The 24,714-nt window shown below is 41.5% G+C and overlaps 1 protein-coding gene across 1 annotated transcript in view; it reads left to right on the top strand.

Moving 5' to 3' along the window:
* The window catches only part of TRHDE (thyrotropin releasing hormone degrading enzyme), a 2,205,852-nt gene that overhangs the window by 227,626 nt on the left and 1,953,512 nt on the right, over window positions 1-24,714 (top strand). The gene's annotated exons all lie outside the window — the stretch shown is intronic.

The following is a 24,714-nucleotide window of genomic DNA, read 5'->3' as shown; positions in this document are numbered from 1 at the left end:
GGCAAAAAGTAGGGGTAACCATGCTAAAAATACTACTTTCCTACAGACAGTGCCTTTCTGCCAGTGCCTGGTATCTGTGCTAAAAGAAAACAAGAGTTTTTAAAGGTGGCAGTTTCGGTAACTATTCATACTTTAAACTTGCTGTTTACGTGTTCAACTGTACATCCTTCACTGACATTTTAAGCAGTCCTTCTCAGCTTGTAAACATCTTACTTACATTTGTACCCATACATGCTCCTCTTTAGGACATGTAGTGGGAACATTGGAGGAATAGCTTTCCTTTTCATTAATATTGGGCAATGAGTTGTACACCATTCTCATTTCCTTAGGGAGATAAAACATAATTGGACATGTAAAACTAAAAATGCAATTTTTGAATCATGAATTGTAGTAGAATGGCTTTACCCTACTGTGAAATGATGATCTTTCTTCGGTTAACGAATTAAAACAATTAATCATTGTCTTCATTATCCTAACGTAAATTAAATCAGGCAACTCTTTACTTTATACTGTGCAGGTTTTTTTCTCTCGTTCATGCATATTTTTTTAAAGTGATGTTAAAAGTACCTTCCAGTTGACACATTTAACAAATTGATGAATTCTTTATAATAATTGATGGGTCATCCCCAACAGTTGACCACTTATAGTCAAATGTAATATTCATTAGTACTCCTTTGACTGAAGAGTGTAGTCAATGACACCGACAAACAGAAGAAATGTTGCAGTTAGTCAAGGATCTCAATGCCATGGTCACCGTAAAACGATTATATGTACATTATTTAACCTGATGTTATTGTCATCACTCTTGAGGACTGCAAACATTCCTGTGTGGTGAGGAGTACTGTTCTTTTCCACAATACTAACCAATTATATGGTGAAGTGAAAATATGGTTTTGTTGTACAGTCTTAATTTAAAGATAGGACGTAGACACAGTTTGGTTATGGTAATATCAGATTCTTCAAAATTATGTTTGCCAGTATTATAGAGTACAATAGCCATTCTTGCATAAAGAGCCAGGTTTTTCAAGTTTTTCCAAGTTGGTTTGTGCACTTGTACTGGAAGGCACTGAGGTAGCCCTTTCACTGTCCAATCATTTTCAACCTATTGTGCAATCTTGACAACTCTGCTTAGAGTAGCTTTTTTCCTTTGATCTCTTTTCTCTGCGGTTTCACACTGTTGGAGTTTACAAAACACCCTTATATGTTTTACTGCATTTCCACAATCCATTAAGAACAGTTTTCTACTTGTGATCTTTGCTCTGCACTAATACCTGCCAGCCTTCAGTCGTACTTGAGTATTCACTAAAATCTTCAAATACTTTTTGTCTCCTGATGTACTGTTTCGTGCCAAAAAATAAAATTAAACTTGAAAACTGAGACAAAGATGCACAAGAAGGACATTGGTACAAAACTGGTAAAGGAAAATAGCAGGAGTACAAATGATCTATTTATTCCTAAAATATAAAAAATACAAGACATCCAGGTAAAATAAAAGCTTTTTTAAAATAAGGAAAGAACCCATTGCTGGAGGTGTATGCCTCTGGCGGGGTGGGGGGAGTATCTAGCTGAAATAGTGCTCTATCTCCATCTGATCATTTAACAGTACCACAAATTACCTGTTTCTTCCCATTTCTTTAAAACCTTAAACTATTTTCCAGGTTGGTTGCTTGCCATGTGTGCATACAAAATTTACTGCACCATCATTTTCATATAATTATTATTTCACAGGTCAACTAATTTCTACTTGTATACTTTAATTTAGACATGTGGATGACTTCTAATTGAATTACAACTGCACTGTAGTGATACACAGATTTTAAATTATAACGCCTACCAGAGATTGGAAAGAACCCCTTCTTTCAAATCTTTCGAATCAGTAACATTTGTGGCCATTTTCATTGATATTCTTGACCAGCCAAAGCCGAAATACTTCATCCTTCCCAACGCAAAAACAACAGTTGCAAGAAAAAAATGGACAGAGAAAAGAACCATCCTCCTATTCTGCTAGATACAAAAGTTAGGGATTATTATATGACTGGTGTGGTTGTTGTCTATGAGTCACGATAAAGTGATTCAAACTCTTCTCTTTATGAAGAAAGTTTTAGATTCTATTTCATCAAGGATCTGAAGGTGGGTGATAGCCTAACAATAATATTGTTATGATGTTGAGTACATATGTGGGGTTAGCAATGTGTCAGCAGATTGTCTGTCTATACTTGGTAGAGTTGCAGGATGAATTTTTGGAGGAGGTGAATGTCTGTGAAGTCACAATGGGTGTGGTAACGGAGGAGAAACAAATGGATGAGATGTCAAAGAATTCAGAATTAATTGAGGTGATGAGAGCATGTAAGGATAGTTGTTTGGCTCACTGGACAAATAGAGGATTATGGTGAAGGATGAGTTATGAGTGGATAGAAGTATGTTATTCAGAGGCACTTGGTTGGTGCTCCCACTGAGTTTGAGAGCTAAATTGATAATGCAAGCTAATTTTTGCCATTTACGTGTAATTAATATCAAAGACATGCAGATCTTTAGTGACCAGTGATCGATATTCAGGTAGAAAGGATCGTTTGTGACTGTCAAGAATGTAAGAACAGTGATAAAATTCATGATTCACATCCTGAGTACTCATGGGAAGAGGTTGCTATAGACATAGTTGCTCCACTTTGAGGAGAGCATTGTACACCTTATTTGATAGTGTTGCTGTATCTTTATTTAAGATGGGTTGAAGTGGTGTATGGGCAGAATATTGCTTCCTCATGGGAGAATAGATTTTTGAAAAAGGTGTTTAAGAGAGAGAGAGTTTGTCTAAGTGTATTGTCTCAGACAATAGACCTCAGTTTTCTTCTCATGTAATTGAGAGAATCTTGTCTTCGTGGGGCATTCTGACAGAAGAGGTTTGATTTATGACCCAGAAATGAATGGCGCTGTTGAGAGGATGATTAGAATTTAGAAATAGGGTATTCTGCTGGTGAATTGAAAAGTCATAATTGGAGGGAGAAGTTCCAAGGTAGGATTACTGCCTATTGTATGACTAAGCATTCTTCCACGGGTAAAAGTCTATTTGAATTATTCAAGGGAAGTACTCCCAGTACTTTATTATGTCCTGAGTGGATGAACTGGGAAAAAGAGTGAAACATCAGGAGTACGTGCCTGGATGGTGTGTGAAATGGACTAACAACACAAGAGATAGTCCTATTTTGATTAAATAAAATGTCAAAGAAGTTGATGTTAAAGTTGGGGATTGGTAGATGTGTAAGTCAGTGAATAAGGGAAGGAATTTGTTTATACATATCTTAACACTTATGTCTAGTCCATTTTAATGTATAGGGCATATTTAAACATTTTCTTGAGTTTGCAATTCTATTTGTTTTGTATATTATATAATATGATAATTTTGATTTTAAAATGTTTGCGGTAAAGAAGGTAGATGTTTGATGTCTTATAAAGTGGGTAGAGCATCATAGGATTCTATTCTACAATCTTATGATGCTGCATGGTAAAAATAGAGGGGCTGATTACGAGTTTGGCTGTCAGAAAAATCGGACCTCCAAACTCCTGATGAGGAGACCGCCACAGTGCTGACGGGCTCCCCACCAGCCCCAATACGAGTTTTCCACTGGGCGGTGGAAATCAAGATTTCTGCTGGTCAGCCCAGTGGAAAACATGCAGCAGCATTGAACTCAGCTCCACGTGGAGCCGAGTCCAATACCGTCGCACAGAGCCCCCCTAGCATCCTCGGAATGCGGGGAATGCACACTGTCTGCTGAGCAGACAGTGCCCATTCCAACGATCCTGAGAATGGAGGCCCCCGCAACCGCCATGAAAAGGCTGGCAGAGAACATGGTTGTAATCAACATGGCAGAGCTGACTTCAGCATCTTTGTCGTTGATTAAACCATGACCACGGTCATTCCGTCGGGATCAAAGATACTGGCAGAGATGGCAGTCTTTCGGTGGTCCAACCACCAAGCCTAAAATGTGGCGATCGAACCGCCAGAGCTGTGGCAGTCCAAACTCCACCGCTAGTCTGGTGGCCTTCAGAACAGAGCCCGGAATGTATGAAACTGACAGAAGTCAGTTTATGGCTGAGGTGTTTAATAAAGACACTTACCTGCCAGTGTCTTGTTGAGCGTCTTTTTGACGGGCCTCTCTACTTCGCACCACACAACATAAACCATATATGATGACTCCACCAGACTCAGTAAACCCATTTGCAAAGGCATGTGAAAAAAAAATCAAAATCTGTTCACTAAGAGCAAAATATGGTAGGGGCATCGGTTATGGTTTCACATACAATAACAGCAAATATCACCTTTTTTCCCCTTTTTTTGTTTGCTGGTGGGGGTCGTGTGAGTTAATGCAAGGAACTGATGGGATTAACAGCAGACGTTGTGTTTTTGAAATGAGATGTGGGCAATTTGATTAAATATATTAACAGAGATTAAGGTAAACATGCATGCAACAGAGGATGAACAGCAAGGAGAGGGTCATTCAGAAAAAGAAAGAAGTCTAAAGTTTTAAATTAAAATCAAGTTTTGTATGCACAGTCCATCTATCACGAGTTTGGAAGCGCATCACCTTTTGGATATATGGGTTCCTATCACAAACTGGACCATGATACAGCTTTGTGAAGGTGCACATTCATTATGGTGAGTGTCAATTTGTAATGAATTTGCCAGCAAATATTTCTTAAGCAGCTGATGAAAAGAAGCGCTATTAATATCATAATAGCCAGTTAATCGCATTTTCCGTTGGATCTGTTGAGAGACCTTGTTGTGATATCTGCTTCTGTAAGGTTTATGTGCCGGTGGGCAGTGCTGTTGGTGCACATTGACACCCAGCGATATGGAAGGTCTGTATACCCAGATTCACTTGAGAAGTTCTTAGTGCTGCATAAAAAAGGCTTAGTTTGGCTAAGTGATACTCAATAAAGCGGAATAGAATGCCTTCATATTTAAACTAATTACCACAGCGTTCAACTCCAATACGTGCAGTGGGTGCATTATTTCATTGAGTTAGTGGACTAACACGTTAGTGCACTTGGACCCTGTACGTACAGTTGTGTTACTGAATAGCCAATACTTCTAATTCATTCACATTACAATGCCTGCTTGAAGCCAAGTGGAACAAGTAGCTCCTCTCGTTTTGCTAGGCGCCTGCTGCAGTAGCCAAACTTTTACAGTAGGATGATCCACTTCGAAGGAAAGGCCCAAGTCGTGGCATCTCCTATTAGCCATATGCAAAAAAAAACGATTGTGGAAGGGGTAAAGTATTAAATATTTCAAGTGATATTTTTATATTTCTTTATTATAAAAACAAATCATACACCTTTGTTTACAGCTCCTGAAATCCTGAAAAAGGGAGAAGCACATCCCAACACACAGACTCTGTCTAGTTCTGACAAGTCTAGAAGCACCTGGTGTTTGGTAGAGTGGCCTGTCCAACGCAAGTCACACACTAAAGCAGCGACTAGCCTCCAAGCTTGTTCACGCCGGTGCCAAGTTATGGGTGGTGCAGAGGGTGCTGTTGGTGTGTGGCGGCAGGGGGTGAGGGGAAATGGGAGGAGTCAATGGGGTGTAAAACGGCACCTGCTGCAAGTACAATAAAAGCAGTTTAATCTAAATGATTGAAAACTGGTAAAAGGAACGCAGGGCTTTAAGACAGACAGTTCCACATTACCCTCTGGAGATTGGCTGCCTGGGCCCAGCCCGCCCACGCCATAAGCCGCCCCTCCCTGTTGTGTGGCACCTGTGATTTGTGTACAGCAGGTTGATGCTGCACATTTTGTACGTTTTGCAAGTATGGAGTAATATGCTTCTGCACTGTGTTAAACAGCGTTTGTTCTTCAATAAAGTCAATGGGACACTATCTTTCATGCGGGCTTTCATCTGAGGTAATCGATAATGCCTGTCAATAGTTATGTGGTGCAGTATGTACATTAACTGATTTCATAACGGCTGCACGTTTGTTGTGATTTACTGTGTTACCAAACACTATTTTCTTAGAGAAAAATGTGGTGCGCTTTTAAATAATGGACTCTTTCACAATACGTCGTTATTTACAAGTCAGTACTCATTCGCACTTTGTGGAATTGGGGGGGGGATTCCTGATAAATACAATTATACCACTAATTTATTTTATTGACACCTATTGTAATGACAACTTAATTACTGTTAATAGGATACTGCCAACACGTTTACACGCACTTTGAGACACATTAATATGTGGTAGCAATTGGACTTTTAATAGTCAGGAGTTTGACCTCTGTGTTTAAAATTGATCAATATACGGTTAATATTGACTCTTGACATATGTATTATTGTTAGGATTTGTTACTATAAGCACATTTTAATATGTTTTTGTACAGCTGTATGAGCAGTAAAAATGTCATCAATTGACTTGATATGTTACTGTAGGAGCATATATTTAATGAACACATATTAAGTAATAAAAATAATCCATATAAATGGAATCACTATAAAAAATAAACAAGTATAAACCTTAAAAACAAACAGATCCCTTAATTCTATATCGCGGTCATCACTTTGCCACCTCCATCACATCTGTGTCTCTCAGTGATTAAAGATTCAAAGCATTATATAACAGCAGCTACAGATAAACTGATTGTTCACTCTTCCTTACACATAATCTTCTTTGTTAGTGTTACCTCATCCTCTTGAACTGCAGTGTAACATTTACATAGCACTTGCTACCCCTATGTGGAGTGGTAAATGCTTGTCAACCTGTAGCATGCTACGCAGTGTAGGGTGAGTGGTTAGAAGGGTGTTTTATTGATGGGAGCCTATTTGGAGCGTTTCTTCATTTTATATGCGTTGACCACCAAGGGGATGGTCTGAAGAGATGTGAAAGACAGGTGCACAGGTTATGAAACTGTATTCCATCCAGCCTTTACAATTTCCGAAAGATCTGAGCCCTTTCCGCAGACTTCACACTGTGCCCCTTCTCCGTTCCTATGCCTCCAAGTATCTCCATCCATAAATCTGCGACTCATCCAAGCTTTACTTCTGAGTGTTGTGTATGGTATGGATGACTTGACTTGCTTGCGGCCTGTATTGATGCTCAGGAGGAGTTAAACTGAAGTTTTTGTATAATCTCCTTTCCTAAAGCACCTAGAAGCAATTTACCTATTAGTCGGCACTCTTTGGACAAAAACTGACCCAAATCTATGAGCTGTGCAGTCAGGCCACCCGACGATCATTGTTACCCACAAACACTGTTTCATGAGATGCTTGGTGTAATGTAATCTGTCTGTAGTTTACTGATAAATATATTTAGTTAACTCCTGCATGCAAGCAGAACATTATTGTCTGACATAAAAAAAACATTGATATTTACACATTCAGCATTAATTATGACTTTCAATGATTATTGTTCTATCCTGATATGGAAGATTCAGTTTGCGCCCCTACGCTTGTGGCCCCTGTAGATTTCTGATTTCAACTTGCTACCAATGGCTTGTTTACTACTGCCAGCACTTTGACCAGTTGTGGGCTGTACGCCCAGAGTCTGCACTGCTAGGGCTCCCCTATCCATTTTCCCGCTGGCCCTGTCGTCTGGCATCCCAGAGCATGTGGAGTCCAATTCCTCCCCCTTCAGTTGACTTGAAGTCTGGGGTTCTATACAGGGCCCTCCAACAGGACACGGATCCGATCTTGTGAGTGTATGCTTCCAAGCACAGCCTCGCCACTAAGTTGTTCAGTCAGGCCTTTGGGCCATCCTTGTCACGCACATCGATCCTTGTCACCCACAAATATAATTTCTTGAAATACTCCATGTGGGGTAATTGTCACGCAGACGAGACATTATTAGACATAAAAAACATTAACATTTACACTTTCATAATTAGTATCATCTGTCATTCATTATTGTTCGATATTCGTATGTCGGGTTAGGTTTGGACCCCTCCTTTTGGGGTCCGTGCAGATTCCTGTCTCCAACCTGGGACCAACTGTTTATTTCCTACTGTTGGCCCTCAGGCCTATTTTGCTAAAACAAATTCCTTAGGGTAGTAAGTAGAACATTTTTTAAGTACAGACAACCCCAATCACTGTTGTATTTGGTATCCTAAATTTGTGGGGCAGATTTTGTACAACTTTGATCCGGACTTGTATCAAAAGTGACACAAGCCTGGGGCAAAGTGCTGTTTTGGTATTTACTTCCAGAGAAAATTCTACATTCTTTTGGAAAGCAGCCCTTAAGCAACATGAAGTAGCACTGTGCTCTAGTTTGTGCTACTTTGTGTCATGGGGATGCTTCATGAGTAGCACATGGATGGCCCCATGGAACCACCCATGGATATTAATGCTAATCCCTATCTACTATAATTGGTAGATGGAGATCTGCATAAAAAATGCACCTCCTCAAAGCAGGTGTAACAGTTAGTCACAGATACAAAGTGTTCAAGGGTTTAACCTTGTCAAAGTATGGAATTTTGTACTGATGTGTACCCTTCTAGAAGAAAATCTGTGATTTTATTCAACACCAAACAGTATCTTATTCATACAATGGCCAAGGCTAAATCTTCACAAATACACAATATTAATTGTTTATTTTGTAGACTCTCATACACTCTATTGTTGTCATGTTTCATTAGCAGGTCTCATCCTGGTCCCTAAAAGCCAGGCTGGGCTCAATCTTATTCCAGAGAGCGCTTTGGATTCCTGCCGGAGACCTCCACTTCGGAACACCTAGGTATATATTTATTTTTTGTGATCCTTGTATGATTAAAAACCATAAAAGGGGTTCTTATGGAGATAATGGTCGTACTACATCTTACTCATAAGTTTATATGTTTCAGTTTCAGTTCTCAACAATAGTGGCCATAGGCTTTCATCAGGACTGGGAGAACTAAATGCCGCAGTGTAATTCTGTCCAGCAGTGTCAGTCAACCTAATGTCTATTTGATTAGGACAATAAGTTACATGCAACATAAAAATAATGCAGGAGCTGAATTGTCCTATCCCACAACATTCTTGTCCTCGCTCTTGTGAGGCAAAAACATATATTGTGGACTTGTGTTGGGTTCAGATTTTCAGTGTGTAGTCACCACATACAGTGACCAAATAAAAATGAAACATAAAGCTTTGTGTGCTAGGAGGAACCATGGAAAGACATTATAAGTGTGACACAAAGGAGGGATGCAGGATTAGGTAGTCTTGTTATTTGCAATCCCTAATTCGTAAAAATATATATAATAATTACAATGCAGAAATCAGTACATATAGGAAGACAAAACATACAAATGAACAACAGACTTGTTGTCTTCGCCTCTGTATGATCTAATCTATGCATTAACATACATAATGTAATCAATAGTGTGTACTCATTTCTCATATATTCACCTACCCTGAAGTTTCAGGATGTCATGCTACATGGGATAGAAGGGAGACATACCCCTGTTGTCGCACACTGCTGAATTAAGTCAGAATATATAGAAACAGAAAGATTAATCAAGAGAAACAAGAAAACACAAAATTTACCAGCATCCATTACCTTTGGTCATTCTTTAAACTGCGGCCTAACACGCTACTTACTTCATTAAGGGTGGCATGTTACCTGTGGCCCCTATTTTGGCCCATTCTCCTCCCCAAGGAAATAGAGGAGAGGAAACATCAATATTTTGTTCTGTTCTGCTGACTTGTGTTAGCGGTCTATGTCATAGCCTACAGACGAATGCGTACCCTTCACTATAGATATTTTGTAATATACAGCTCATCAACTGATTAACAACATGATAGTTGACAAAACATTTCCTTGAAGTGGATTACGAAATTGTATAGCACACAACATAAAAGATACAAGAATGTCCCTTTGCAGATTTAAGAGTGTAAGTTACATCCTCAAATGTACAGTGTAAACTACAAACCCATTTTTTGTGTCACTTACATTATCAATTTGATGCATGAAAGCATTTGTTGTTGATACAGTTAGGCACCACACAGGGAACACATACAGGGCACATACTATGAGCAGTGGGGTCCTGCCTAGCAGGATCCTAGTGACACAAGGGCTAAAACAACATACATACAGTGAAAAATGGGGGTAACATGTCAGGCAAGATGGTACTTTCCTACAGCCTGCGTGTCAGTAAACAAATGGGAACTACTGGAAAAGGAGCTTACATAGGGCATGGGAACCTTTATTCCATTGCTCATGTGTCCTAGTGTATCTTCCACCTGTAGACTTGTGAACCCTACAAGGCTCAAACCTCACCCAGACTTACTCAGAAGACTGAGAGACATTTTTACATAACTCAAGAATTTGTGATTGATTATATGCATGGTACATGCAGTGGCAGCATGAAATTGTGGCTGTCCATCTAGTTCACTAAAGAATTTAAACAATGTGAATACTCTTTTTTTTATATAAGTTGAGATCCAAGTTCTATCAAAGACTTACCACTGGAAGTCCTCTGAATTTAGTAATTTTCTTCTATTTTATAGAATCCCTATATTGGAACACATTTTAGATAAACCAAGCCATTTGCACTGTGTAGCAATTTATAAGCTATTACGTGATATCATTACCCAAAAAGATTTAAATGTTTAAATAGAATGTTCACTTCTGTTTGTGCATCTGTTTATTGATTTATGTAAAAAATATATTTGCCAATGAACACTCACCCAGCAGTCCTCTCTTTACTTATATTTTTGGGGGGTTTTGAACAGCTTAGTGGTTTCCTCTTATAAGCATACATGTTACAACAAGAAACACATATTCTAGATGCACTAAAGGTGAAAACAACTATTACTGGTTCTGATGGAGAAGCATTTGCACCAGATAGCATTAAGACAGACTTTTACTACTGTATGATGAGTTTACATAATAGGAAAAAGATATGTAGAAATATAAATGGTCTTTGTAGTGTAGGACCTAAGTACTCTTACAGTTTAACATAAGATGAGTATGTAACTCAGATCGCTAATACCCAGGCTCTGGTATGGAATCATATTACAAAACATGTTGGAAGTATAATGCCAAATTGTTTTGAAATAGATTAAACAAAAGCATGGTACAAAATGCCCCTACATGCTTATTATTTCATTTCATATAGATTTGAAATTATATAGGCAGTAATGGCCATATGTACGTAAGCTTTTTCCCATAGACACAGAATGGGTAAAATCCTTTGGTACATCTGGCCCTTAGTGAGAACAATAAAAAGAACATAATGAAGGGACCAGGAAATACATGTACATTGCATTAATACCTTCATATTCTTAATACCTTGTCTCTGCCTAGTTATGGCTGCAGCTTGGTCACATTTGGAACTGCAGAGTGAGCATGCAGAATATTAAATAGTTTAACTATAAGAGTAAATGAGTGACAGACCCTACACAGTAGGCTCAAAAAAATAATGTCTTGTTACTAGTTCGTTAAGGTCATGGGCAGATGTGAGTAAAGCCTCTCTTTAATCCTTCCACTCTGGTGCAGTCCCACCACCCCTTGCCAGCCTTCTGCCCAGTGAACATAGATATTGACACAGGATTCTGGTTCCAGTGTGGGGAGTATTTTTGGTACGCTGGTTTGTGTACTGTTTTATTGGGAATTCCACTGCAAATAATAAGTTATTGGGTCTTGCACACAGGGCCGAAAAGATTACCTCCAATTTAATTGTTTATCTGTACCTGGCACCTCTGCCCCATTGACAGCCATGTGAACATCAGCAACAGTAAGATTTCAAGTGAGGTTTGAACCATTAAGCCATAGAAAAGGAGCGAAACCAGTTAAGTGCTTTGACCATGTTTTCTAATAGGTAAATATTATATTTATTCTGACATGTTTGACCTCGTAATTGTGGCTTAGAAAGTGCTAAGATCTACCTTTGTCCTATCCTAATTGTAAATGTCTTTCCTGCAAATAAACCAATTTAGTCTTCTAACTGATAGCTCTAACTGGACATTAAATTAATCGTGTGTTGTTTAATGTACCATGCTGTATATGAATTTCAAACCCACTACCATATGGGAGAGTAAGCACCAACTGCTCCACTTTACTACCACAGCAATGTGTGCACATGCAAGTTCTGCATCACTTTGTTTGTTTGAATGTTGTCTTTTGGGCTGAACAAAACGCCGCTGTCACGTCAGCAAAACAGTTGATTGAGAGTGCAAATTGACTTTTAAATAGTTGACACAAAGCAAAAAATAGAGTGCACCTCAAGGCCCTGTCCAGGCAAATAAAAGCACATACTGGTCAATATATGCCTCAACAAATTGGCAAACCAACATAAGTCGTTTACTGACACCTTAAACACCAATTGGCTGTACAATGGAATATTGCAAAATGTGACAGGTGCAAGCATGAAATGGCTGAAAACGACAGATTTTCTGCACGCATATTCTGTATTGTTTGGATTCTTTGTATTTACAAAAAGATCTAACGATGTAATTCCTGTTCTTTGATGGCAGACAACATTGTTATATTTGTAAATTACATTTTCAATAGCATGTGCTGAATGGATAGCACTTTCCCGAGCACTAGTTAAACTTAGTGCCTATCTCTCTTTGTTAAAATCAGAGGTTGGTGAAGGAATCTCCATTTGCCAACTAAGTTGAGAAACGTTGTGCTTCAGAAAGTCCAGTGAAGATTCATTGTTTTGACTGACTTCATTGAAATGTAACCTGCATGTGGCCCACACATTGGACTGTTTTTACAGCCGAATGATGTCCTGCCTGTGCCTAGTCTGAAGTGTAGCAGTGGACATTCACAGTATAATGGGGAGTTGCAGGTATATGGGTTGTCACCATTTGGGAAAATAATTCAGATACAGTGACTTTGCTAGAAAGAAAGTGCTTATAGGACAGAGGAGGATGTGGTATTCGTGACTTAGACTCTGATGGGGTATATGCTTGGGTTAGCATCTCCTATGGAGGACAGCTGCCAATCACAGTGGTCAACGCACTGAATCTCACAGCAGTGAGAATGATTTATCACTGCCGCAGTTTGTGAATCTTAAAAAACATGTAAAGTTATGAGTCCTCTGAATTCTTAACTTCAGACACCACTAGCAAAGATAGCCAGATAACAAAGAACGCACTGTATAATTTGCCACATGTTTTCACACTCCATTGAGCCCTAATTTCAAAAGCCTTGTTTAGAATGCCCATTGTGTACCTTTCTTAATATTTCCTGTTAATAATTTTAACATTAGATGCTTATTTTTACCCAATTACTATTGATATTTGATATTTGTTAAGTGCGTGAATGCCCGACGGTGTCTTGTTGCCAAGAACCTTCAACACTAACCAGAAGCGTATAATGGCCTATAGAGGGAGAGAAATCAGCCAAGACTTCAGTTGCTTACGGAAACTAAACAAATTGGATGGCTGTTAATATGTAATGGCATGGTATTCTATAGCTGATAAGTGGAAAAAACAAAGCTGCGACCACCCCAGGAAGCTTTCTTTATCCTGGGAAAAGATATAAGGAGACAGATACAATTCAAAATAAAAAAGTTCATAGTTCAAATGAAAAAATGCCAAAAAAATAACCTGTGACATATTATGCAGAGTTGTTTGAAACATGTACGCTTATTTGCATTTCAATAGAACAATCGTTTAACATCCAAATGGTGTTCATTGCGCGTGATCAGAATATTATCTGAAATCACCCAAAGGTTTAAACTTTTCTAATAAAAATGAATACAAAAGGGTGGACATGGTCTTGAAGTGTCTGCAATTTATTTTCAAATTATCCGGAACAATTTCATCTTGTTGAATATGAAATGGTACTTGTGAAGAAGTCACATGCTCATTTCCAAGTCCTAGTCAAATCATTAGGCAAGCTTTGCTGATGACTTGATGCTTAGTGATATCCGAATATGTGAAAAATTACTTTTACAGTAGTTATATGATCATCAGTTGCTCCAGGATGCCATCTAAAGTCATTCTGTTCAACCTAGGATGAGTGCATATGTTTTCTTTGGTGTTTTGTTGTGGTGATGTTTTTTTTGTACTGCATTTTTACAATATGATATTGTGTTATACTTTTGAGTCGAAATTCTGTTTCGACTTTTGTTGTGCCCTATTATGTTTTAATAGTGTGATGTTGATTTTTGTATGTTATTGTGTAAAGTTCTGTTGATTACTTTAGATATGACAACAAATGGTGCTACGTTTCTATCCAAAAACATCCGATGTTTTGAAACTTCCTTTGACATACTCTTTAAGGTGGTAAATCAGCACTGCAAACCTTAAGACATCAGTCGCCCAAAACTCAATCAGAGGGGGTCATTACGTGTTTGGTGGCCTCAGGACCGCTATGTTGATGGTGGTCTTATCGCCAACAGGCTGGTGGAGAAGACTGCCAAAATATGACCATGGAGGTATTCCCAACCAAATACAGCCAAACCACAGCCAGCACCACCAGTGTGGCCAGGCCGCCACAGTCGATGGAAGCCACCTGCAGGCCAACAGAGATCATGTTCCTGTCCGACATATTACAAGGCTGCACACCACCAATGTTTCTGCCGAGGTCGCACCACCATGGAAACCCTGGCAGAAACCAACAGTATAAAGGGAGACACTCACCTTGTGGAAGCCATACCTGTCCGGAGCCGCCACGGAACCAGAACTACACATCATCCTCCTGCTCCTGTTTGCCCAGCGACTTTGGAACCAGCAACGATGACAGCAACCTTGAGTACACACACTTACCTTTTGCAAAATGTCAAAATACACACACACACACACACAACATACCATTCGGGAACGGGTGTTGAGGGCGACACACACATAATCTCACACTGACATGCACACTCACACACAGCCACATACCCACATTCACATACATGGTACCCACACTACAGCCAACAGACACAGACAGGGCTGAAACACACAACACCCAGGTACACAGCACTGGCACAGTCACACACAACAGCACAAAACATCACCAATAGACACAACTACACCACAATCACAACTTCACAAAAGCATCGTCAAGCACTTACAATACACATCACCACTTGACAAATAATACATACAACAGAACGTACCAACACCAGAGAACGAACACACACAATCACACATCCAAACAATGAGGCATACGCTCTACCCCGCAAACACACATCACAACGGAACAAACATACCAACCTCTACACACGCTCACACACACAGTACAACCACACAAAGGCACACCACACTACAAATAACATATGTCAACACAAACACCACACAATACTTCCACTTCCACAAAACGTACTCACACACAAACAAAATCAGCCAAGACGAAAACTGCCCTAAGAAAATAAAAGCAGGACAAAGATGTAACCTTTGAACCAACAACTGGTTGGCCTGATATATATATAAATAGAATAGTATATATATATATATATATACACATTATCATGTACAAAAATTAAGACCGTAGTCCAGTCCAAACAGACAAGTGCAAATTGCATAAATGGCACGTGTATGTGTCCCTAACTTGCCTCCAGACTGCCATGTAACCTCAGGGATTAGGGTGTGGGGGCCGGAGGGGGATCTTTTGGCTTAGGTTTGGGAGGGGGATCTTTAGTCTTCGGTTTGTGAGGGGGGCTTAGGTTGAGACTTAGGGGAGGGTTAGGTACTCTTGGGAGGAGCAGACTTCTTGATGGGGGAGGGGAATGGGTACTTTCAGGGGGCAGAGGAGGTGGAAGGGCTGGACTTGGGGAGGGACAGAGAGCATTTTGAGGTCACACTGGGTGGGAGAGGAGTAGGGAAAAGGTTCAACTCCTAGAGGAAAGCTTTCTTTGACACACGGGGATGGTCATGGCAAAAGGGTTTGGATGTGGAGGGAGAGGGAGTGGTTGTCTGAGGTGTTTTGGTGGATGTCTTGGGTGCATGTGTGTGTGAGGTACGCTTGTGAGTGCTGGGTCTGTTGGGTTCTGTTGGGTGGGTGAGTGTGGGCATTTATATGTCTTGGGAGGACAGGAGTGGAGGTGCTGGGAGATGCCATGGTGGATGGGTGACTCTCTGTTGGGGTGGTGACTGCAGGCATGGTGGATGTGGCATGTCTGAGATTGTGGTGCCTGTGGATGTGGTGAATGGGGTGAATGCCTGAGGGTCTGCTATTGTGCTGAATGTGGGTAGGATAAGTAGTGTGGCTGTATTAGTGAATGTTGGTGTGGTGACTTCAGGTGTGTTAGGTGTTGTGTCTGAGATGCTGGGGGTGGTGGGGGTGTCAGGGCAGGTAGTGACTGTTGATGTGTCTGCAGATAGATGTTGCTTGTGTACATGCTTGTGGTGGGTCTTGTGGTACTTGTGTTTGTCAGGTCTACCCTTGGATGTTGAGGTGGATGCATTCTTGTCTGTTTGTGTGCTGTGGCTGGTTCGGGTAAGAGGGGTTTGGGTCTGGGAAGAGGAAGGTGGAGGTGGGACGAAAGACAAAGGATGACTGGCTGCCATCAGTGTGGAGGACAGAGCCTGAAATGATCTCTGTAGGCCAGCCAGTGCACAGTGAATGCCATTCAGGAACACTTTACTCTGTTGTATCTTAGTTGCCAGTCCCTTGATGCCATTCACAATGGTTGACTGACCCACAGAGATCAACCTCTGGAGGTCAATAGCCTCCTCACTGAGGGCAGCAGGGCTGGCAGAGGCACAGATGCCTGAGACAAAGGAGACACTCACCCTCTTGGGTTAGTGGGCACAGACAACTGGGCGGGGAGCTATAGGGAGGGCAGTGGTAGAAAGGGGGGTGGTGGACAAAGATGGTGCTGGGGTGGTCTCAGATGGGCCCACCACCGCCAGGGAGTGTCCACTGAGGGAGGATTCTGAGGATGATGTGCTGGATCCAGTCTCCCCGTGGCACTCCCCTCGCCCTCCAGGCCACTTGGTCCCTTTCTGTCAGTGGTATCAGCACTCCAGGTCCCATGGCCAGCAGCACCCCCACTCGCCTGTGCCCCATCTCCTTTGCCTGCTGATGCACACAAACAGAGAGAGAGAGGGAAGAGATAGACAGGGAGAAAGAGGGTCATCACATCCTTCACATAAACACATTACATGCACAACTTTAGGTATACATCTTCTGGCTAGGAAATCCCAAATTGAAACCTACATATCCTACATCATGTCAAAACATGTTACTTCTATCTACCCCATTTGTTATCTCTCTCACTGGCATCATAATCCATGTAAGGTAGCATAACTGCAACATCCCATCAAATCACCAGTAAATCTGTCAGCATGCTCATTATGCCCTGGCTAAATCTGATATTTTATCCTTATCCAGGTCATAGCTCTCCATAATCTTATCACCTTAAGGAAATGCAATTGATTGATACCACCATATCATGCATATTCCGAATCTACACCTGGCCAGTCCATGTCCATTAATCATGTTCCATGCAAGTAAAGACAACTCTTTTCACACAGCACCTACCATTCCAATTACATGCCTAGCTGATCCCTCTGTACATATATGACACAATGGCTAGAATCTCTGAATGAGACACCACATGTGGCAGTCCCATACAGGTGCCATCACATTTTTACATTCCATGTCTGGAGAACAGCTATGTCACTACATGTACCAAATCTTAGAGGAATAGCTGCAGTCACTATTCACAGATACTCCATATCACACCGTAAATGCATGCACAGTTACAGTGGCCTACCTAGCACACATGAGACATCCACTGACAATCAAAGAGAGCAAAGTTACAATACCTAAACAAAGGACAGCCTACTAATTCCTAATATGGCACATTACATGCCAACTGACCTGCACATACAGAGCCACGACATGACATCATGAGTACATTAACATCACTCACACCATTCCTGACGTGATTTCCAGTAGCTACGTCCAGACAGCACACATATCCCACTGAAACGACATGTACACATGATGTACACATGGACCTACATGACTGCCATTGCACTGACAAGATCTCCCACAACAACAATACCTGTAGGAGACCTGTAGGAGAAATAGTAGCACAGCTAAACCATGACATCTTGCAATATGAGGTGAGCCAAAACCAATTCCTGTCCAAACTGGCCACATCAGCTAGGCTAAGAGTAGCAATGATTGTCCCACTCAACAATATCTGCCTCCAAGTAACCATTGTGACATGATGTAGACAGATATTACCATATGTTGCACTGGTATTGGTTGGGCATTGGCACATATAGCATGGACATCGCACATTGTCAAAGGGTAGGACAGCCTAACCACATACCTCCTCTAAAACAAAGGCATTGGGATACAAGTGATTTGCCCACATTTCAGTGGCATGGAAATGCATGCTAAGGGCAAATAGACAAAATCAGACACCCATAGTTGGATGTCCTTCCATTACAACCTTCACATACCCCATAGTATGAATATGAAGGGACAATGGGGACACCTCCTCAAACCCATATGAACAGTCCAATACTGGCCATACCTATTGACTGAATGAAATGCCAGCCTCACATGGAGTCAATATCTGTACCAGAGCAACAGGTAACTAGGCCCTTTACCAAATATATCAGGCACTATGTAGCAAATACAGCTGATCTGTACAAATGGGAGTGGTTTAACACCTTAGAGCTGCGTATATATCTATATATATATATTCAGAATAATGGACCGAGAAACACTAGATGGGTAGGATGATACAGCAGCTTACATACATATATATGACTGGACTGAGTCAAACATGCAGTACTACCAATTGTGCATCTCCACATGCAGTCATAGATATTCCTTGAAACAGGGGATCCAAATGTACACATGCACAACCCTAAGTACAGATCTCCATCTTTTAGTTATGCAACTAGAGTACTATGTATTTCCAGTAGTCAACATACATGTAGCACCTACTACACGGTCACAGTTAAAGTGTGACAGAAAACACCTAACTACCAGAGTAAAGTACTTGGAGTCAGTCAGTACTTACCCCCTCGTGGTTTCTGTGCTGCCCTCAAACGCCCATCCACCTCAGGGTAGGCCACCGCCAAAATGCGGGCCATTAAGGAGGTCAGGGTCCGATGGGTACCCCTCCCTCTTTGGGAGGACATCCCCAGCTCTGCCTCAGCTGTCTTCTGGGTCCAGTGTCTCAGGTCCTCCCACCACTTTCTACAATGGGTGCTCCGCCTGCTGTGGACCCCCAGGGTCCACACTTGCTTGGCGATGGCATGCCAAATCCCCTTCTTCTGATGGGCATTCACCTGTATGGATGACACACACAAAAAGAGAAAGTCATGTACCTATGCGCTATACTAATAGGAGTGGTCAGTACACATTAGTTACAGCAAATAAGCACACATACCCATTGTCTCTGCACATACACCTACATATTGTGCCATCTGCAGACATCAACACCCTCACAAGTTCACATGCCCGATGCAACGTCACACAGAACACCTATCACACATAGATGGGACATTGGACTCACCTGCTCCTCTGGTGCCCCATAAAGCTGTCCATACACGGGTAGGACCTCCTCCACTAGTCTCTCAGGTCTTCCGGGGTGGAGACAGGGGCCCTATCACCTGCAGGACGTAGCATGATGGCTCCCAGAGGCAGTACACAGAAGCTCACGTCATAGAGGTCTAGCTGGGAACAGTGTCAGGAGTCAAGTGAGCAATAGTGCTGATGATGGCGGTCACGGCCGTCACATACATGACCGTCACCGCAGGTGGACATCGCCTTTGACCCTAGTGGGCCAAAGGCAGAAATGTTTACCAATGGCAAGTTTCATAGCGGTTGTGACCGCCTACCGCCATGACCACTATCACCAACAGACTTAGGTCACTTCCAGCTGTCCAGTACAGTAGGTCAGGAACCTGCCATTTTGGGCACAGATCACAGTTTTAAGTGTTTACTAATCTGTGTAATTCACTTACATCCCTAAAATGCTGTATAGCTGTATGTAGTGCCATCATGTTTGTGTAACATATTGTGCAAATCAGAAGTAAAAGCTGTGTTGAGTGAGTAGATATGGTGATAACTATGTACAGCTACTTAGAGGATCATAGTCCATGGGAAGATATTGATTGATTCCAAAACATATGTGTGATTAGTGCAAGACAGTTAAGTCTTACACACATATACTCAAACATTTGATTTATATGTACAATCCCATTGTCATAGTTGCCAATGTGCACCAATCGGTGCATAACTTTGGGCTGTACTGTATATGTCAGATGTGCTAGACATCCTCTACAGATGTTAGGTGTGAGGTAATAAAGTGTGCATGATGTGTGCATACTGCATAACCCATAATAGTTTCACTTCTCTCAACATAGTTATCCTGCAATGAGGAGAGTGAAACAACCACCAGTGTACTGTCCACCTGGACACCATGGAGGAAAGGCATGTCATCCACACATATCGTCTTAATCGACATCCATACCATCATGGTTGTTTATACTCAGTTGGAACCAGATCTGACGCCTGCCATTCACAATCCCTATGGCATACCTCCCATCATTCAAGTCTTGCCGGTGCTACATGTCCTGGCCACAGGCTCCTTTCAGAGTACAGTGGCTTTAACAGCATGGATGTCTCAGCCCATGTTCAGCCTGGTTTTGAAGGATGTACTACGTGCATTGTTGAGACACCTGGACAGCTACATCAGTTTCCCAACCGAGCGGATTCGACCTATGTGAAGGCAGCCTTTTATGAGATGAGACACATTCCTCATCTGGTAGGAGCCCATGTAGCCTTGGTCTCTCAAGTGCCAATGAACATGTGTTTAGGAACAGGAAGAACTAATGCTCAATCAACGTTCAGGTGGTGTGTTTGGCAGACCAGTACATCTCACAGGTCACAGCCAAGTATCCAGGATCTGTGCATGATTCCTACATTGTCACGACTCCAAACAGAGAGACCCAGGCTGGTTGGTAAGTTTCCATTGTAGTGTGTGTTTGTGAGTTATGTCTCACGTCATCACAATATAGCCAGTCCCACATACATTTTTGAGTTGTTCAACCATTGTGTTCACAGGTGACACAGGCTATCCAAGCGTCCTTGGCCGTTGACACCAGTGAGTTACTCAGTGACGCCAGGGGAACTCTGTTACAATGAGGCCCACAGTAGGACAAGGCGTGTAATTGAGTGAACATTTGTGCTCCTGAAGGCAAGATTCAGGTGCCTGGACCTATCTTGAGGAGCCCTCCTCTACTCACCCCACAATGTATGCCAAATTATTGTTGCCTGCTGCATGCTGCACAATCTAGCACCGAGATGTCAGATACCATTGATAGCAGATGAGGGGGAGGCAGCTGGACCATTGGCTGGAAATTCTGATATGGAAAGTGACGAAGAGCCAGAGGAAGAAGAAGCAGGTGACTCTAGAGCAGATCTCAATAATCAGTACTTCAACTGACATACAGGTATGTGAAGTGGACCTGTTGTTGTGATGAATGTGCACCACTTGAAGTCGATGGCTGCCATTACACCTCCTTTCTTTCTTCAGCAATGGGAGTGTCATGAGCTCCAGTGCCTATGTGTGAGTTGTTGATGCAGACTGATTTTAATGTGTACAGGACAGATTGTTCTGCTTTTTTATGTATTGTTGCAGCAAATGCTAACATACACTTCTGGTAAAGACTTCTCAGATTTAAGGTATGTTTTGTGCAATCTCTGATCCTCTTTTCCTTCCACTCACTGATTTAGCTATATCCTGCTTGGCTCTGCAACCTAGGTTTGAGGTAATCAGTGTCAGTAGCCAATAGAAATTGCTGACAGACCTGAGAGGTGTACCAGACAGATAGCTGGTAAAATTAGTTTAGTTGAAGTGGGGTGGTACGTTGATAATTTCTCCTTCATACAAGTGGGTTGGTTAATGCTTAGTCCTTTTCTTTTACCTGTGTGGTTGAAGAGGATGTGAAATGGTGTATAACGTGTTAGGTGAAGTTTGTGGCACATGTGTAGAGGTTGGATTATGGCCTCTCGCTTCACAATGGGTGGAGTACTTTGTGATGGCCATGGGACCTAGCTGTGTTTGTGTTCTAACTTTGCTGTCCAAGGTGCATGTATCTGTATACTGACATAGGTCAGTGACAATCCTACAGGTATGGGGCCTATGTTAGTGTATGTATTAAATACTGGATTCCTCTGTCATGTTATTTGCGTGTTCCATGGAATATGGGAATTTGTAACTATGGTATGGGTATGTGAGGAGCCTCTACCTAGTGATCTAGAGTACCTGTATGTGTGCCCCTGCTTTGTAGGTAGTTTACCATGAGTATGACTTCTATAACCTGTATATGTGCATTGTATGACACCATGGCTTATATCCTGATGGTACTTTCTGACATGCTCTATTTGCAGATTGGAATATGGACCTGGATTTCAACCTCTCTGACATCTCTGTTGAAATGTGTCTCCTGCCGAGGGATCCTACGTCTGATGACCCTTACACTGGTTTTTCGATACAGGGGGGCATGACCAGACCACATTCGGCAAGTATAACTTTTGTACATGTTTTATAAAGGACTCATACCCAGTAGCTGTGTTTAATTGTTGTTTTTTATGCACATCAAAATACTATCAGTGACAGTTGAAGTGCATAAATGCAAATAAAAGTGATGTTGTCCATTGTGCATGGATGACTGCCTACAGAATTGACCCTGTCAACTATCCTTTACCACAACTCAATTTTCTTAGCAAAAATGTTTGTTGGCCTGTGCTTCAAGTAGGCGTGGCTCTACCCTGACAGTTTCATCCACCATGACCCTCAAGTCGTCATCAGTGAAACCTGGGTGTTTTTGCGGGGACATTGTAGTGGTGTAAGGATGATGTGTGGGGATGTTGCGAGTGTAAGGCTGCAGTTTTAGGTAACTGGTGAGGTGTGGGTGCTGCAATATAAGTTGGAGATGGTTGTTGCGGATTGCGTGTGCTAGTGATGTGTGTATTGTGATAGTTGTGCTGATGTGGGGTGTGTGCTGAGTGGGATGTGTATGTGGATGTGTATAGTATAAGTGCTATATCTATATTAATGGCTTCTTGGAGTATCTGAATGATGGTCTGTTTGCAAAGTATTGTGGGTTGTGTAGGGGTGTGTTAGATAGTGCAGTCAGTAGGTGTGTCGGGTGTATGGATGTGTCTCAGGTGTGGGGTATTCAAATTATTCAATGTGGTATGGTGTTCTGACTGTTGTGACTTCTGACCACCGCGGATCACTCCGCCAATGGTTTTCTGCCATGGAAGTGGCTTGTAATCTGGTGGGTGGATTTTTGGCGGGGTGGCGGTGCTGGTTGTGGGACCGCCTCTTTTCCATCATCCGGTGTCCTGGCAGTTTTGGATTTTTGACTGCTTTTTGGCGGTCTTCACAGTGTGAGTCATAGTACGGCGATCGGATTACAGCCAACATGGTGGTCTTTTGGCGGCGGTCTTGACAGCCAAACTCCTAATGAGGCCCCGAGTCTTAACGATCCTAAGACTTCAAGCTTTATTGGATAATGCCTTGCGATTAAACTCGGCACTCTCAGTGCTCGTTTTATTTGATATCACCACTGAAAAGCAAGTATTTGTAGTAAAGCCGCCCATTCTGGTCATTGAGAACCCATAGAAAAAGTCAACTTGTATTACATATGAGGTCACCCAGCATTTCCTCTTGGTACTGTTGACACTGTTTGATGGTACATTTACAGTACTCAGTAAATGTACCAGTAAATGTAAGTGCTAATGAGAAGGATTGTAAAGAGGTAACGGATTGTTAAAACTGTATTAGCTCTCTGTGCCACTACCACTGTATTTAACATTGGGTTTTCCATGTTTTTATTATTCATTGATGCCAGGGTATTTCTCCTGTTTTAATTACTCAATACTACATCAGGTTTGATTTCTGCTTCATTTCCAGAAAGAGTACAAGGGTCAAGATCACCACATAGCAAGGGATTTATTTAATATTACAAACCAGTATGGCATCTAATTAATGTGCAAGCCATGAATCGACAATTTATGAAAATGCATTAATAAGTTTGAATAGAAAACTGTAGTGTATTTCCCAAATGTCCTCAAGCAAAATCGATGTTTTGTTCCCGTGAAAAAGTAAGTTTGGCCTACTGAAACTTTTGCTTTGGTTAGTTGTAGAACTGAAATGTATGACTGATGAGGACACAACACGTCACAAAACCAGATAAATGGAGTTTCTTGGTGTTCACATCCTGATTTGAAAACCTAGTTTAAGCTCTCTATGTTATCATTGTTGCTTCGGCAGCAAACCCATAGCTGGCAGAATGGCTGTGTGAGTTACATTCTTTTCGCTGAAAAATGCTGTGGTCTCTGGATAGCTGGTTTTAAGTCCTGACAAACTGACTGTCTTCCATCACACTGAGGTATGTAAACTGAGTACTGTTAAACTGGGTAATAGTAGCACATGTGATCAACAGAGCTCACAGGCAGCAGAAGTGCTGTACTAGTGTAGCACTAATGACAAAAACAAATAATTATTGTGGCTCATGGAAACCACTGTAACAGTGTTGTTACTTCTATGTGCTGTCAGACTACTGTAAAACATTTATAGATTTGTGAGCAAGTTTTACATTGTTAGAAATATGTTAGAAATGAGGTCTCTAGTTGGCAGAAGGATACACCCTTGTCCAAGTAGAGACCACAATCCTAGTCAGGGTAATTCACACAATCCAAATTATCCTATGCCCACCCTTTTGTAGCTTGGCACTGAGCAGTCAGGCTTAACTTAGAAGGCAATGTGTAAAGTATTTGTGCAATAAATCATACAGTAACACAGTGAAAACACCACAAAAATACACCA

The sequence above is a fragment of the Pleurodeles waltl genome, chromosome 4_1 (genome assembly GCF_031143425.1).
Source record: "Pleurodeles waltl isolate 20211129_DDA chromosome 4_1, aPleWal1.hap1.20221129, whole genome shotgun sequence".
NCBI classification, from domain to species: domain Eukaryota; kingdom Metazoa; phylum Chordata; class Amphibia; order Caudata; family Salamandridae; genus Pleurodeles; species Pleurodeles waltl.
The sequence above is the reverse complement of the archived record's forward strand: the minus strand, read 5'-3'. Positions and strand labels throughout refer to the sequence as shown.